We start from the raw sequence: 13,636 nt of genomic DNA, 5'->3' as shown, positions 1-13,636 counted from the left end.
CAAAACATGACCTCCTGCTAGAATCCGTTATTGCATATATAGAACTCTCATAACTCTGTTATAAAACTTTTGAGTTCCATAAACTAAATTTTATAGGAATCCCTAGAAGCATATACTATCTTGATACTGAGATCAGTGATGGTTCTCTGCTTTATTTCTGATCATCTAAAAGAAAGTGAGTGTTGCTTGACAGTATATTTTGTATAATTTTATTCTTTGATAAGGAATGAGCAAAAATTGTGCCCCTGCATAGTGAGGCTATTTTACAAATAAGCTTTAAATAATAAGAGGGTCTGTCTGCCCCTAAGATAAGCAGAAAGACAATTTGTACTATAAAACAAGTCATGGACTTAAATAAATGGGTATCTAAATTTAATTACAAAAATTTATTTTTCTTTCCGGTGTGCCCTTTCCCTTTTCTCTGGGGGGAAGTTGTGTGGGTTGGTTTTTTTTTCTTTTTAATTAGAGGCTTAATAGATAATCCTCAAACCAAAACATAAAGTTTATAGGTGCAAGAAATTGCTATTATATGAACACAATCTTATTCTATTATATTTTTACTGTATTTTTCCTCTATCCTGCAATAACCTTTATAGTATAAATTTCCAGTAAAAGAATAAATTAAAAAAAAAACTTTCTTCTTAAGCTAAGAATATTGTGCCAATCTTGGTAGAAAAAAATACAAGATAATTCTATAGTAAACTGTCTCTAGTTGAAAACTCAGTCATCCTCATTCATCAAAACAAAGCATGAGGTTGAAAGCTTATTTGAGAGCATTCTGAGAGGTCAATAACAATAACAATAAAAGGGAGGACTGTAAAACTACAGTCCCTGCCAAATAAGCAATAAATTCGCTTATTTACATATTTCAGGTGGCACTGATACAGCCTGATACACTTTGGGCTACATTACACATTTGCATTCCTGCATTCAGGTTTCATTATTAGATAAACCAGAGTCTGGTTTATATATTATTTATATATATATATATATATATATATATATATATTGCTTTCAAGCATTGGTTTTCATGCTCAGTATCAGTGTGGGATTAAGCACACCAAAGTCTATGTGAACGTCTTGACTCCAACAGCAACCTAAACCATCTACACAGCAAGCAGCTCTGCCAGACTCTGAGATGTATTGCCCAGAGCTTCCCTATCACAAAACACAGACTCCCTCTCAGTTAGGAATTCAGGACTAGCACAGAGACAGTAGCCTGTTTGCCCATAACAAGATACTGCCAGTCAAGTGACTGGTGGCTCCTTGACTCCTTGGCTTCCAGAAACTTTGAACCAGCTCCTGTGGCAATGCATGAGGGAGCTTGGATGGAAAAACACGTGTAGGTCTAAACCAGATGTGCAGGTGAGACTGTGCAGTGGGTCTTGGTGGAGTAGGCAGACCTCCAATACAGTTCTCTTGAATTATCTAAGAAGAAACTAAAAGAGCATTTTCTGTCTAGTTGGACCAAGCAGAAAAGCACAAGAAAAGTAAAACATTAGTGGGAAAAGAGCCCTTAACCATGCAAATAAAATGATTAAAATCATGGTAAAAATAACCTATGAAAATTGACATAATGATTGTGTTTTCAATATTAACACCTATGATTTCATAACTGAAGTTATCTATATACATGCATACCTCTACTTATATTTATATATATGCTTGTATATATACATCAGTATTGACTGAAACCCAACAAAATGAACACAAATTAAAGGTAAAAGATTAATTTTAATACGAGGCATTTGAGATGGCCAGCAAGTCTTATTTACACATTTCCTGTGTTTTTATATATTTAAAGAAACATCAAAGGTTTTAAACAGGAAAATTATATTCTCATAGCCATAAAGTCTACTCTTGTGATTTCATTAGAGTGGCTGTGCAATATAACTTCTTTGCTTGCTGACAATGGTTTTTGCTGTGTTAATTAAATAAGTCTGTGATCTTTATTCATTAAAATTAATGCAATAACATCTATGTCGAAGGTTCACATTGGACTCAATCTGGCAAGCCGAATGAAGCAGCTCCACTGGAGTTACTCTAACATTATTCTTGAGGAAACAGAGCTCTGACAGGAGATTCTGTGTGAAATCGGTTTTACCCTTGCTTCACTTAATATTACTCCAAATCAGCGAACACGGGTATCTTCAGACAAAATGTCTTCTACTGAGCAAAGCCATGGAAAGCACAAGTGTCCAGGCACAGGGGGCACGGCTGGGCATTCCTGCCAGGGGGAACGCCAGGGTCACCGCGCTCCAGAGCTGGAGCCAGCGCGAAGGACGGCGCTGAGCACGGCCAGCAACAAGGCCTGAAAGAAACAGCAGAGCTCCCATGTGCGAAACCTGAGACCCCCTCACCTCTGGGACTGCCTCCAGAGGGACAGGAGCTGCCCTGCCCCGGCCTTCCCTCTGGGAATGCTGCTGAGGGCAGGAGCAGGTGATGGCCGAACCACTGCAGGACAGCACAGAGCCTCCTGCTGGGATCTGCACATTCCCAAACCTAACTCACTTCACACTGAGTCCCCCAGCAGCCTTTCCCACAGCACCCCGGGCACTGCACTAAGACTTGGTGAGTAAGAGCAAACACAGAGTCAAAGTTCAGCATCAAAACCAGAAAGCCCCATCACTATTAACATTTTTGTTCTGTTAACCAGGTGGGTTACACCTGAACCCTGGCAGAAAGGAAAATCACAAGCTACCTTTGATTCGTGACCATCCATATTTTATATATAATTAATTCAGGCAACAGGGAAAGATGAGAAGATGAATAGTGAAGCAATCTCAAATTAAAAAGACTGATTAGTATTTAGGAAACAGGCAGCTGACCCAGCCACCCCCAGTGTATGACTCACAACACTATTTTCATATTTGTATTATTTAGCATCTAAAGACCTTAGCTGAGAGTCCTGTTCTGCTAAGAACTTGCATTAAGTACTCTGAAAATATCTTCCTTGATTAATTTTCTACTGAGCAGAAAATGTTTTCATTAAAATTTTATTACTAAAATGGCACCTTTTGATTCAATCTTCCCAAAATCTAAGTGCTAAATAAATAAAAAATATTTAAAAATCCACCCTCCAACCAACATGGAAATTACTTCTTTTCTGGAGGCTGGAAGAATGGAAATACTTTCTATGATTTCCAAGGGCAGGCAAAAATTTAATTTCCACTGAGCTAGGAAGAAAAATTGACATTAACTTTTTTCTAACCCTACTTCCTAGTTAATAAGAGAAATATTAAGCAAACAGCTTATATTATAAATAGATGAAACACTTAAAAATACAAGAAGGCAGAATGTGTTTATCTCTTTCAGTGTTTAGAGACAAGAAATTGAAGTATGGACAAATTTAGCAAAGTTTTACAGAGAAGCAATATTTGGAACTAGTGAAAAGGCCTGATTTCAGACACCAAAGAAATATAAAACATACACTGCATTAGCTAATATGGAAGTCTTAGGCATTAAGTGATACTACAAATGGGCAAAAATCAAGAAAAATCAGTAATTAAGGAAGGTCCCTTGTAAGTGAACAGCCATAAGTAGAGTATCTGTCCACTGAGCCATGTGACTGTCTTTTGACAGAATATACATTAATATTTATAATACATGTATTATACATTGTTACACTTATAAAGTACTGAAGAAACAATATGAAGGGAGATAAGTTAAATGAACTAAAGACTGAAACCTATCTGTATTTTGATTAACCTGACAGTTTTTTAGAAAGAACTAGCTCAGGATGTACCCTAACATTACATATATTTTTAATGATTGATTTTAAAGATTTTTCTGAGTTTTTCATCACAGCAACTGAAAGTACCAGAGACCAAGGATGGTATAACAGCCTTTTAAGAAACTAGACATTCCTTTCCATAAATGAACAAAATATGGGGGTTGCATATCCCTTAATGATGGAAATTAATAAGACTGTTTATACTGTCAATAACATAGTAAGCTTTATTGGATTCTGTTAAAGTTTACAAGATTTTCTTTTTCTAATCAATGTTATCCTATTAAACATAAGCAGCATGAGGGGTTTTTTTCACAGAAAATAACAAAAATTAGGAAATTAGGTGATAAAGCTGGAGAATGCTCCAATCCCTACAGAGTGAAGTAGGCCTCGTTCCATTTCCATCACTGTGTTTTGGACCAGGACTTCAGTAATGAAGAGTTAAACAGCAGAATTAGTCAGCTGTTCAGTCAACATTAATAACATCTTTATTAAGCAGTACTACAATTGCTGGGTTTGTAAAATGAACAGAGTGAAGAGCTACAGTCTCAAGAGCACACAGTCCATCTAGTCAGACAGAACTCCAAGGGAAGCCAGTAACAAATCCTGTGGGAGAAGCATCCTTCAACACTTCAGAAATCAGACACATACATCCACTGATTACACCACAACTGGGGTACACAAGGTGAGAGACTTCTAACTACCTGTTACCCAGCCTGATAATCCTCTTACCCAAGTATCTATTACAATGCAACATTTCAAAACTTTGGTTTTTCCAAGCCATTCTATTCTACTACAGCTTTCTCTTCACTGTATCCTTGTTCATAAGAGACAAAGGATTTGAATGAACTGTTCAAATAGTGCTTTCCTTTATTCATTTTACATTTTCCCCAATTAAATTGTACTGATCATCAGGAAAACAATATATAAGCCAAAGTTTCTTTCCATATCCTTCAACACTCCTGTTCTTCCATAGCAGCATGTTCAGCATCACCTGATCACCATATCATATCTTCCTTTTTCTAAATGAAACAAAACCTTCACCTCTTTCTTGACATGGAAATCTTTTCATATGGAAGACTGAAGACTTTTTTTTTTTTTTTTTTTTTGGCTGTTGTTCTCTGGTCTTTTCTTCTTGCTTAATAGGTTTCTGGAGAAGAAGTTACCAATGGCAGATGGATTATTCATACTGAGCATGAGAGTGAAGTGTTTTGAAGTGTTATACAAAAAATACTACACAAAGTTTTATATTTCTTTTATAATAAATATAAAACTTTCTTCTACTGTGAACTGAGAAAATACCCTGATTGAGCTTTTTCACAACAATGGGCAAGATTTTTGATAATATCTTGTTCTGTTAAGAGAGATATACAGGAAACATTCAGATTGTATCTTCCAAAGTTTTACCACATAGATTTCTAAAATGACATTTGATAATATATAGCCCTTTGACAGTCCTTTCAAAGTATGCTTTAACTTTGACATTCCAAAACACAGTTGAGTTGTGTTTAAATATGATGCATTTACAGATCGTTTAAAAATAAATACTAAATCAACCCTAAAAAAGAGCTACTGTCTCATGGTTTGTTTGAATGATTATTGTTTCTCTCTATTTTGCATAAGAAATACTAAGAGAATTTCCTCTTTCTGGCTTGCTCTCAGTCTTCCTTTGGCTATATGAGTAAGGGCACAGGTAAAGGCATATCTATGCACAGGCATATACATATGTACCTATATCTGTGCATGTACATAATTCTCCTCTAGGGACCAGCTACAGAAATGATCCCTGAAAGTTACACTATTAGAGAGCATCCACAGTAGGGCTGTGAGGATGGTCAAGGGTCTGGAGGGGAAACCTTAAGAGGAGGGGCTGAGGTCACCTGGTCTGTTCACCCAGGAGGAGACTGAGGAGAGACCTCACTGCAGTCACAGCTTCCCCATGAGGAGAGGTGGAGGTAACAATAAGGATCTCTTCACTCTCAAAACCAGTGACAGGGCTCAAGAAAATGGCCTAAAGTTGTGTCCAGGGAGGTTTAGGTTGGATATCAGGAACATGTTCTCCACCCAGAGGGTGGTCAGGCACTGGAACAGCTCCCCAGGGAAGTGATCACAGCACCAAGCCTGTCTGAGACCAGAAAGTGTTTGGATAATGTTCTCAGGCACATGGTGTGACTCTTGGGGAGTTGGATTCAATGATCCTGATGGGTCTCTTTCACTCAGCATATTCTATGATTCTATGATAACTAAATATGTATGTATGTGCAGAGAGACACTGCCAATCAGCCAGCCTGATTTAACATTGCTGTAGGCACACCACCTTCAGCTATGGGATCCCCCAAAGAAATGTCAGGGAAAAAGTCCACAGGCCTTGTCTGTTCTGTAAGAGATGTTGAATAAAATAATCTCCTTGTAGACTGAACATGCAGATCTTATTGAAAGAGGTACACAAACATATGTATGTCCATCACATTCACAACTTGCATTGCAAAGGAAATGCCATGCAATTCCAGTTATTCTATAAAACAAACACTTTGGGGAGTGGAGGAGGAAAAAAAAGTTTTAATGTGGAAAGAGACAGAAAGCATTAAAAGAAAATCAAAGATGCAGAATGTCAAGGTGCTGTATGGTAACAGCTGTGCTCTGCTGCCATCCTGAAATTCTGTACACTGAGCAGCAACCTGACAGACACAGGGCTACAACTGCTGCCAGGGATCAGTGCCACACAAAAGCATCCTGGCCAAACATATTCCTGTGCAGACATTGTGGCTCTATCCCAAGGTTTCCATCATACCAACAGATCTTCTTGGTGTAGGAATTATCCCTGAGGCATATGATCTGAGCTCAGAGCCAAACCCAGTAAAGGTGCACTGTCAAATGGATGCAGGCAGGCAAAAATATACGTGCAGGTCCCTGAAACCATTCAGGCTCAGCAATTCCCAGTCAGAGGCAAATGGTCTGGGAACTCAGACAGGGCAGAGCTGGTTAAGCTCACTCCTAACCAGCAGCAGAAGCCTTTCCCTGCACATGACAATGGATGCACATTGCTACAACTTAATTTTCCCTGAAACAGACTGAACTTTTGGTTGGGATTGAGAAGAAATTGCTACTGACACTCTAAGCACACATTACTGAGTGAACTTAATAGGGGAAACTGAGATATTGAGACTTTACACAGCAATTGTACTGCCTAGGTGTTAGTCTTGCAAGAGCTTTGTGGGATCCTTGTTGGAAATTCAAAGGTTTGCACTGTGTCAGAGCAAAGTCTGATTTTTGCAAATTATCAGTTTTTTCTAAAATTATTGGCCTTTTTCTTTGTCTTTTCACCTAACAGAAAACATTCTTTCTCTCATGTTTCTGAGAACAAATTAATTTATTATTTCATGGAGAAGGACCTCAAGTTACCTCAACTGAGAGATCACTATCCTATTGCATGACTAGAAACAGGCATGAAAACAAAAGGTTGATGGCCCTTGCACTGAAGTTTTTAAGTATCTTCCAAAAAAAAAAAAAAAGTGGGAGTTGAGAACTGCAGCAACTTTAAGCATCTGGGTATCCCTAGTAAAGAACAGACAAGAGGAACACAAAAATATATTCTATCTCAGAAGATAGAGAAGATACTTCAGCATTGCCTGTCCATTTACAAACTTTTTAATCCATTCTGTAATCTCCATCTTCATCCTTTTTTACAGTGCTCTATTCACTGTGGACAGCTGTGAAGGACCAGAGAACAGAAAATTTTCTGACACCACTACTCCCTGTCTGCCTGCAGATTGTATAGATTTGTATAGATGGTATTGGTCTTCTCAACACATGAATTAGGTTTCTGTATTTCTTTTCATAAGCTACACTGAGCATTTCCTAAATTATTCCCAGAAATAAAAAATAAAATGGAAACAATATCTACTGCATCGGCAAAAATCGAAATGTTTTCATGTTCTCCCTTTCTCCTACTTCATTCCCAATTTAAAAATCTTTGTGAGCAAATGCTGCAGTTGATGCTACAACTATTTAAGGGTTATGGTTATGTCTGTGTGCTGCTCCTATAAACATGAAGCTTTAAAGCACATAAAGCAGTGGGACTGACTGACACCCTTGGTTTGTTTGTTCAGAGCCAGTTATTGAGGCACAAATATGTGTGCTATGTAACACCATGAAATGACCTAGGAGGTACCACAGGTACAGTGAGAGCTAGAAAAAGAGAGTACTCAGTGTTAAAACAGAGAACCAGCACTACCTGATTTCCTTGCCCTGGTCTTACAGAGCTTTGATAAATGACACAGGATTTTCCTCCTCTGCAGGATGGAGTTCCATATGTGACTACCTCAGGGGAATATGCAAAACTTGAATACTAACATTCAAAACCCACAAATTTTCATCTTCATTATTCTCTCCTTCCTCCCCACCTCCCCCAAAAGAGTTTTCACCTAAATGCAAATTAATTTTAAGCTGCCACAAAAAGCATTAATTGCTGCATTTCATCTGTTTTTGTTTTAGGAGCATGAAAACTAGACAAAAAATGATATGTTAAATTGATATGTTAAATGACCCCTCCTGAGTCACTAAGTAACTGTGGTCCATTAATGCATATTTAATTAATTTTTAAAATAAAAGTGTATACTTGAATTGATAGGGCATAATGGCTGCTTTGGTGCTACTGTAGACATTCATATAAAGACTTAAAGAAACACATGGATTACTGACCTGACAGGCCATGACAGTGACCTAAAACAGCCATTATGGTCTCTACTGTGAATTCTTATTTCATGGACTCCTGACACAACGGATGGAAACAGGACAGAGCTTTATAATAGAAATTCTGACACAACCTTACCTACAGCTGTGCAAATGGTGCTTCTATAATTAAACTTTGCAACTTCAGCACCATTAGATAAGTTGCTAGTTTTTAATCATATTAATCAGAGCTTCATGTTTCAATTGCCATATATTATCATGCAGTGTGAACTATAAAAATAAAAAGATTCCCAGCTGCTAAATATCATAGCTGTTATGAAACACAGAAGTATATCCAAACACTTCTCTGCAAGTGCAAATACACTGAAGGAAAACCTCAGTTGATTATCCTTTTTTTTAATTTTTTTTTTTCCTAATACATGGGTTCAACATAATGGCCATAGAAAGTACTCTCAATACATTACAAGAATATCACCAAATAGTAAAAAAGTTTCATTAAGATCAGCCCTGTTTCAAATTTTCCTATCAGCACTAAAACAAATCTACTCTTTTCTGTGACAATGACAGTGAGAAGCCAGCTCTTTCAGAGGAAGGCACTGAGATTATTCTTCATGCACTGCTGTTTTCTTTAAAAACCAGCTCTCCAGCAATAGTGAGGAGTGGGTGGCCAAACTCTCACTGCTTTCAGTGGTCTAAGATTTGGAGCCTGGGAATGTTTTATGTAAATATTTCTCTTCACATTTTCTCTTCATTTGTCCGAGTGATTTACAGCTTTACTTCAGCAAGGAAAGTTTCCTCTTGAAAAGCTTCATTTGGTGAAAACTGAAGAGATATTGCATTGGAGCTGAAACCAATTATTAAACTCTATTTTTACCAAGTGGGCATTGCTAACTACAACAATAAAATTAATCCATAAATAAAACTTGGTTGCTTATCATTCTCTATTGTCCTGAATTTGCAAATCCTTGCATGCTGCATGCCACTTTACATGTATCATGTGATACATTCCTACACTGCCAGTGCCTACTCCTCTACAGCACCAGTTTTATAACACCTGGAGACAACTGTGCTTTCCTCTAAGCTGGGTGGTTCAGGTGTGCAGCCTGTGTGTCACAGGGGGTCCTGTAAGGAATCAATGGAAAGAGCATGCCTGTAATTCTGCGTGGCAGAGAGTATGCAATGGACATTTCTGAAAATTATAAGAGCTGTAGCAATGCATAGGAGTTGCCATAGTGTTATTCTGACCCCTGAAGGATGGAAACAGAGTTAACTTCACATCCTTTTTTTCCCAATTTACTCAGTATACTCTATGAATGTCAAACTCTAAACTGCATTAGTGGGATTTTTTAGTGCTTGCCCAGACCTATCCTCCAGAAATATTAATATAGTCATGAACCAATGGTGAGCCAACTTTAAAATACTGATGTTTTCAGGGAAGCAGGAAAAAAAAGATTTTTCAAGCTGCTGTAGGGTAAAATTACTGTGAGTTTGATAGTGCATTAAATCTAGTAGGTATGTGAAGATCATGTTTATCAAGAGATATAAAACCCACTCTGCCCTCACCTCTTCTTAACTGAAAAGTATTTTAGTGACATTTTGCTAGAATGAATTCAGAGTGAAGTGGGGAAGGACACAGGTCAGTGACGATAAGATCACTCATTTCAGCTGAGTTAAGATTTCATCGGGCTTACATTTTTCAGAAAATGCATGTGTGAGAGGTATGGGCCCACAGCAGAGCCTTTGTGAGCTTATCTATCTTCAAGGAGTGCTTTTCCCCCTCCTCCCCCTGAGCAGATAGGAAAAATGATTCAGGATTCTAAAAGGGGCATTAAGGCATATCCTGATACTGCTGTCTTTGAGGACAATTTGCTAAAAGAGTCTGAGTTAAACCAATGGGACTCCTGTTACACCTTTGCTCTTCACCCACTCACTTCTAAGATGCTCGAAATGCGCTAAAGGAGCTTTTCGGTTCCCGTGAACGTAACAGGTGTATGAAGCTGTTGTATCTGACAATACTTTTTTCTCACGTCAGTCTCGCAGCACTGTAACACACTGTGGCAGCGCCCTGCCCAAGCTGCGGGCAGCGCTGCTCGCACCGAGCCACGGCGCAGGTCTCAGCGGCCGCACCGGCGGGACGGGTCAGCGCCGCAGGAGGGGCGAGGGCAGAGGAGGAGGAGGATCGTTTTCATTTCGGTTTTGTTCCTCCTCCGCTCAGCTGTTGCCATGCTCCCCGCTCCCAGGTCGCGCCGTGACCTTGCGAAGGAGCACGGAGCTCAGCGGGACCATCGCGCAGCCCGGGGGCTCCCGGAGCCTCTCCCCGGCTGTGGCTGCGCCTCGGCAGCCTCCCCTCCTCCTCCTCCTCCTCCTCCTCCTCGGTGAACTCCTGTCCCGGGGAAACTCCGCCAGCAGCACGCTGATGCTGGCAGCCTGCGAGAGGCAAACCCCTCGTCAGGAGTGAGCACGGATCTCCCCTCCTCTGCCCAGGTCTCCATCCCTCGCTGCCGGGAGCGCTACAAAGTTAAGCCAAGTGATCGATACGCTATAGGAGCACGTTATTCCACTATCGGCGACTGATGCCACTGATGTAATCAAGTTACATAATCACCGTCTTTGCACAAATACATCCATCTTCCTACAGACAGATCTGCATATCTTCTTCCATCCATTATGCATGAACTCACCAGCAGTACATAAGGGTACATATTTTCGCACACACTCTGTAACTTTAGCATTGCAGTGCATTGCACTGCACAACGTCATCACTATCGATTCCCTCAACCTTCCCCCATTCCCTCTTATCAGAACTGATTTTGCAGAGAGAGATTACCAGTGTGCATTGCTCGGATCCCTTTAAATCTTTAAAGGCTGAAGTGCTTCCCTCACTCGCTTCTGTTCTTAAGAAGATGATCTTTCCTTTTTCTCTCGTCTCGCTTCACACCACAAGTAACAGGAATGAATTCCCACACAGTCCCTCAGCCAGATGCATGTATGTATGAAATACCGAAGATAGCATCTCTGTTTGCACATCTTCCAACTCCCATACACGTGGTCCGAGGTTTCAGTAGGTAAGTTATTGGGTAAAAAAGATATTTTGTAAGAGCAGCTGGATGAGATATTTTCAGGCTAGTGACATTTTATGGTATTTCTCTACTATGAAGCTGAGGGGATTTTGTCCTTACCGCCCCTCAGTTTATAATTTCCTTGCAGGATTTACAGGAACAGTTGTAATCCCAAATTACCAATGGCATTTAACCCCTTTAGCACCAGCACACTGTATCACGATCAATAAAGATCACCACCTTAAAGTTTAACAACTTGAAAACCAGATTTTTCTCTACCTCCATTGCAGCTATGAAATGCAGCAGAACGCTGCACAGAGTTGGAAACACCTATTTAACCAGAGGATGGGATCTGATCTCATATTAATTAGATTCCATCACAGAGAGCTTCTTTGCTGTCACATACCCTTTCCAGTCAAATATATTACAGCCAGGGAAATAAAAAATATAAAGAGGGAAAATTAAAGACTCCTTGCTCTTACACTGCTCTCTCAAATCCAGGGAATGAATAAATACAGAGGAAGGAGATTTATTTATTTTTTTAAATTTATCGCAAAAAGCACTCACCAGAAGACCTACTGCAGTTATTCCACTCAACTGCCAATAGCGGCTGGAGCCCCTCGCATCAGGGTAATGCAGCAATCCCGAAAGTGCCCATTTCAGTCACCCGCCACCAAGTTTAGCAATGCCGGGCTTTTGCCTGGATAAAATGACCTTACCCACAGGAGTCTCCCGAAATATTCCTCCGGTGCGATCAGTCAGCGAGGCGAGTGCCGGTCACCACACTGCGCACTCGGCCGGAGAAGCCCCGTGTTTACTCCTGGGGCTCAGCTGGCCGCGAGTGCCGCGGACGCGGCGCCCATCCATCCACCGCCGCCAGCTCCGCCGCGGGCGCAGGTAATTCCATACAGACTTCGGCGCCCCCCCGCCCCCCCAGTCGCCCCTTCCTTCCTAGTTCAGAAAGTGCCCGCGTCGCCGGCGGGAGGTACCATCCAGGTGCGGCGAGGGGGGGCGGGGGAAGGGGGCGGCCGGCCTGGGGGCCCCCGCGCCGCCCGCGGGCAGCTCCGCGCCCAGCGCGCCGCCGGATCCCGGCTGCCCGCACAAGTATCCGGCGAGCGGCGGTCCGGAGGGGCTTCCTTTCCTGGTGCTGGGCGAATGTGGAAAAAACGCTCCGGGGGGAGCCGGGGGTGGGTGCCTGACGGGTCCTAGCACCCGCACCGCAGCGCCAAAAAAAAAAAAAAAAAAAAAAAAAAAAAAAAAATGAGGGGGGGGAGGTTTGAGGGAAAATTCTCCAAATGGAAAAGAAGAAAAAAAAAAAAATCAGTTGTCCGCTTGCCCCGAACGATACTAATCCCCGGTGAAAATGACAAGTGATCAGCAAAGAAGAGGAGGTCTTGATTGATAACCACAATCCACCCAAAATATCCTCGGGAGCAGAGGAAGAGAGGGAGGGAGAGAGGCGAGAGAAACTGCAGTGCATAAACGATCCCTGTGTTCCTACGAGACGGGCTCGCTCGCTCGCTCGGCGGAACGCGCCCTCCGCGGGCCGGCAGCCGGGGCCGGCACTGCCCCCCGATGGACAGCGCCGCACTCGCCTCGCTCCGCGGGGAGCCGCCGGCAGGGCCCTTTCCGAGGGATCCTGGAGAAACTCCTGCCGAGCGGGGCCTCCCTCCCGCCTGCCTCCCTCCGCCCGGCGCCGCCCGCCTGCCGGCGCCGCCCCGGTCCGCAGCGCCGGGGCCGCTCCGCTCCGCTCGGCTCCGCTCGGCTCCGCTCGGCTCCGCTCCGATCCGATCCGGTCCGCTCGGCTCCGCTCCGCTCCGCTCGGCTCCGCTCCGATCCGATCCGCTCGGCTCCGCTCGGCTCCGCTCGGCTCCGCTCGGCTCGGCTCCGCTCCGCGCCGCCGGGACAGCGGCGGGGCACGGCCGGGAACGCCGGACCCGCTCCGCGCGGGGGTCAGCCTGCTTCGCTTCACCTCTTGCGCTTTATTTTTCAACCCCCCTTCCCCTCCGGTTTCCCAAGCGAAGTGTTTTAGGAGAGATGATACATTATCTATTCTTGGATTTTTATAAGGCAAACTGTGGGCCTCGCTGTTGCCATGGGATCTTCTTTGTGCGAACTCTCTGAACTGTGTGGGAACAGTTTTATTTCCTTCCCT

At 42.2% G+C, this 13,636-nt stretch overlaps 1 protein-coding gene across 1 annotated transcript in view; it reads right to left on the bottom strand.

Annotated features, from left to right (window-relative positions):
• The window catches only part of IL1RAPL1 (interleukin 1 receptor accessory protein like 1), a 669,427-nt gene extending 657,063 nt beyond the window's left edge, over positions 1 to 12,364 (bottom strand). Inside the window, exon 1 of the mRNA XM_056502208.1 lies at positions 12,049 to 12,364. The gene's annotated coding sequence lies outside the window, so the exon portion shown is untranslated. The remainder of the gene's footprint in view (positions 1 to 12,048) is intronic.
• Between the last annotated feature and the right edge of the window lie 1,272 nt (positions 12,365 to 13,636).

This window comes from Oenanthe melanoleuca, chromosome 1, assembly GCF_029582105.1.
Source record: "Oenanthe melanoleuca isolate GR-GAL-2019-014 chromosome 1, OMel1.0, whole genome shotgun sequence".
In the NCBI taxonomy this organism is placed as follows: Eukaryota; Metazoa; Chordata; class Aves; order Passeriformes; family Muscicapidae; genus Oenanthe; species Oenanthe melanoleuca.
This window is presented reverse-complemented; position numbering and strand designations above follow the sequence as displayed.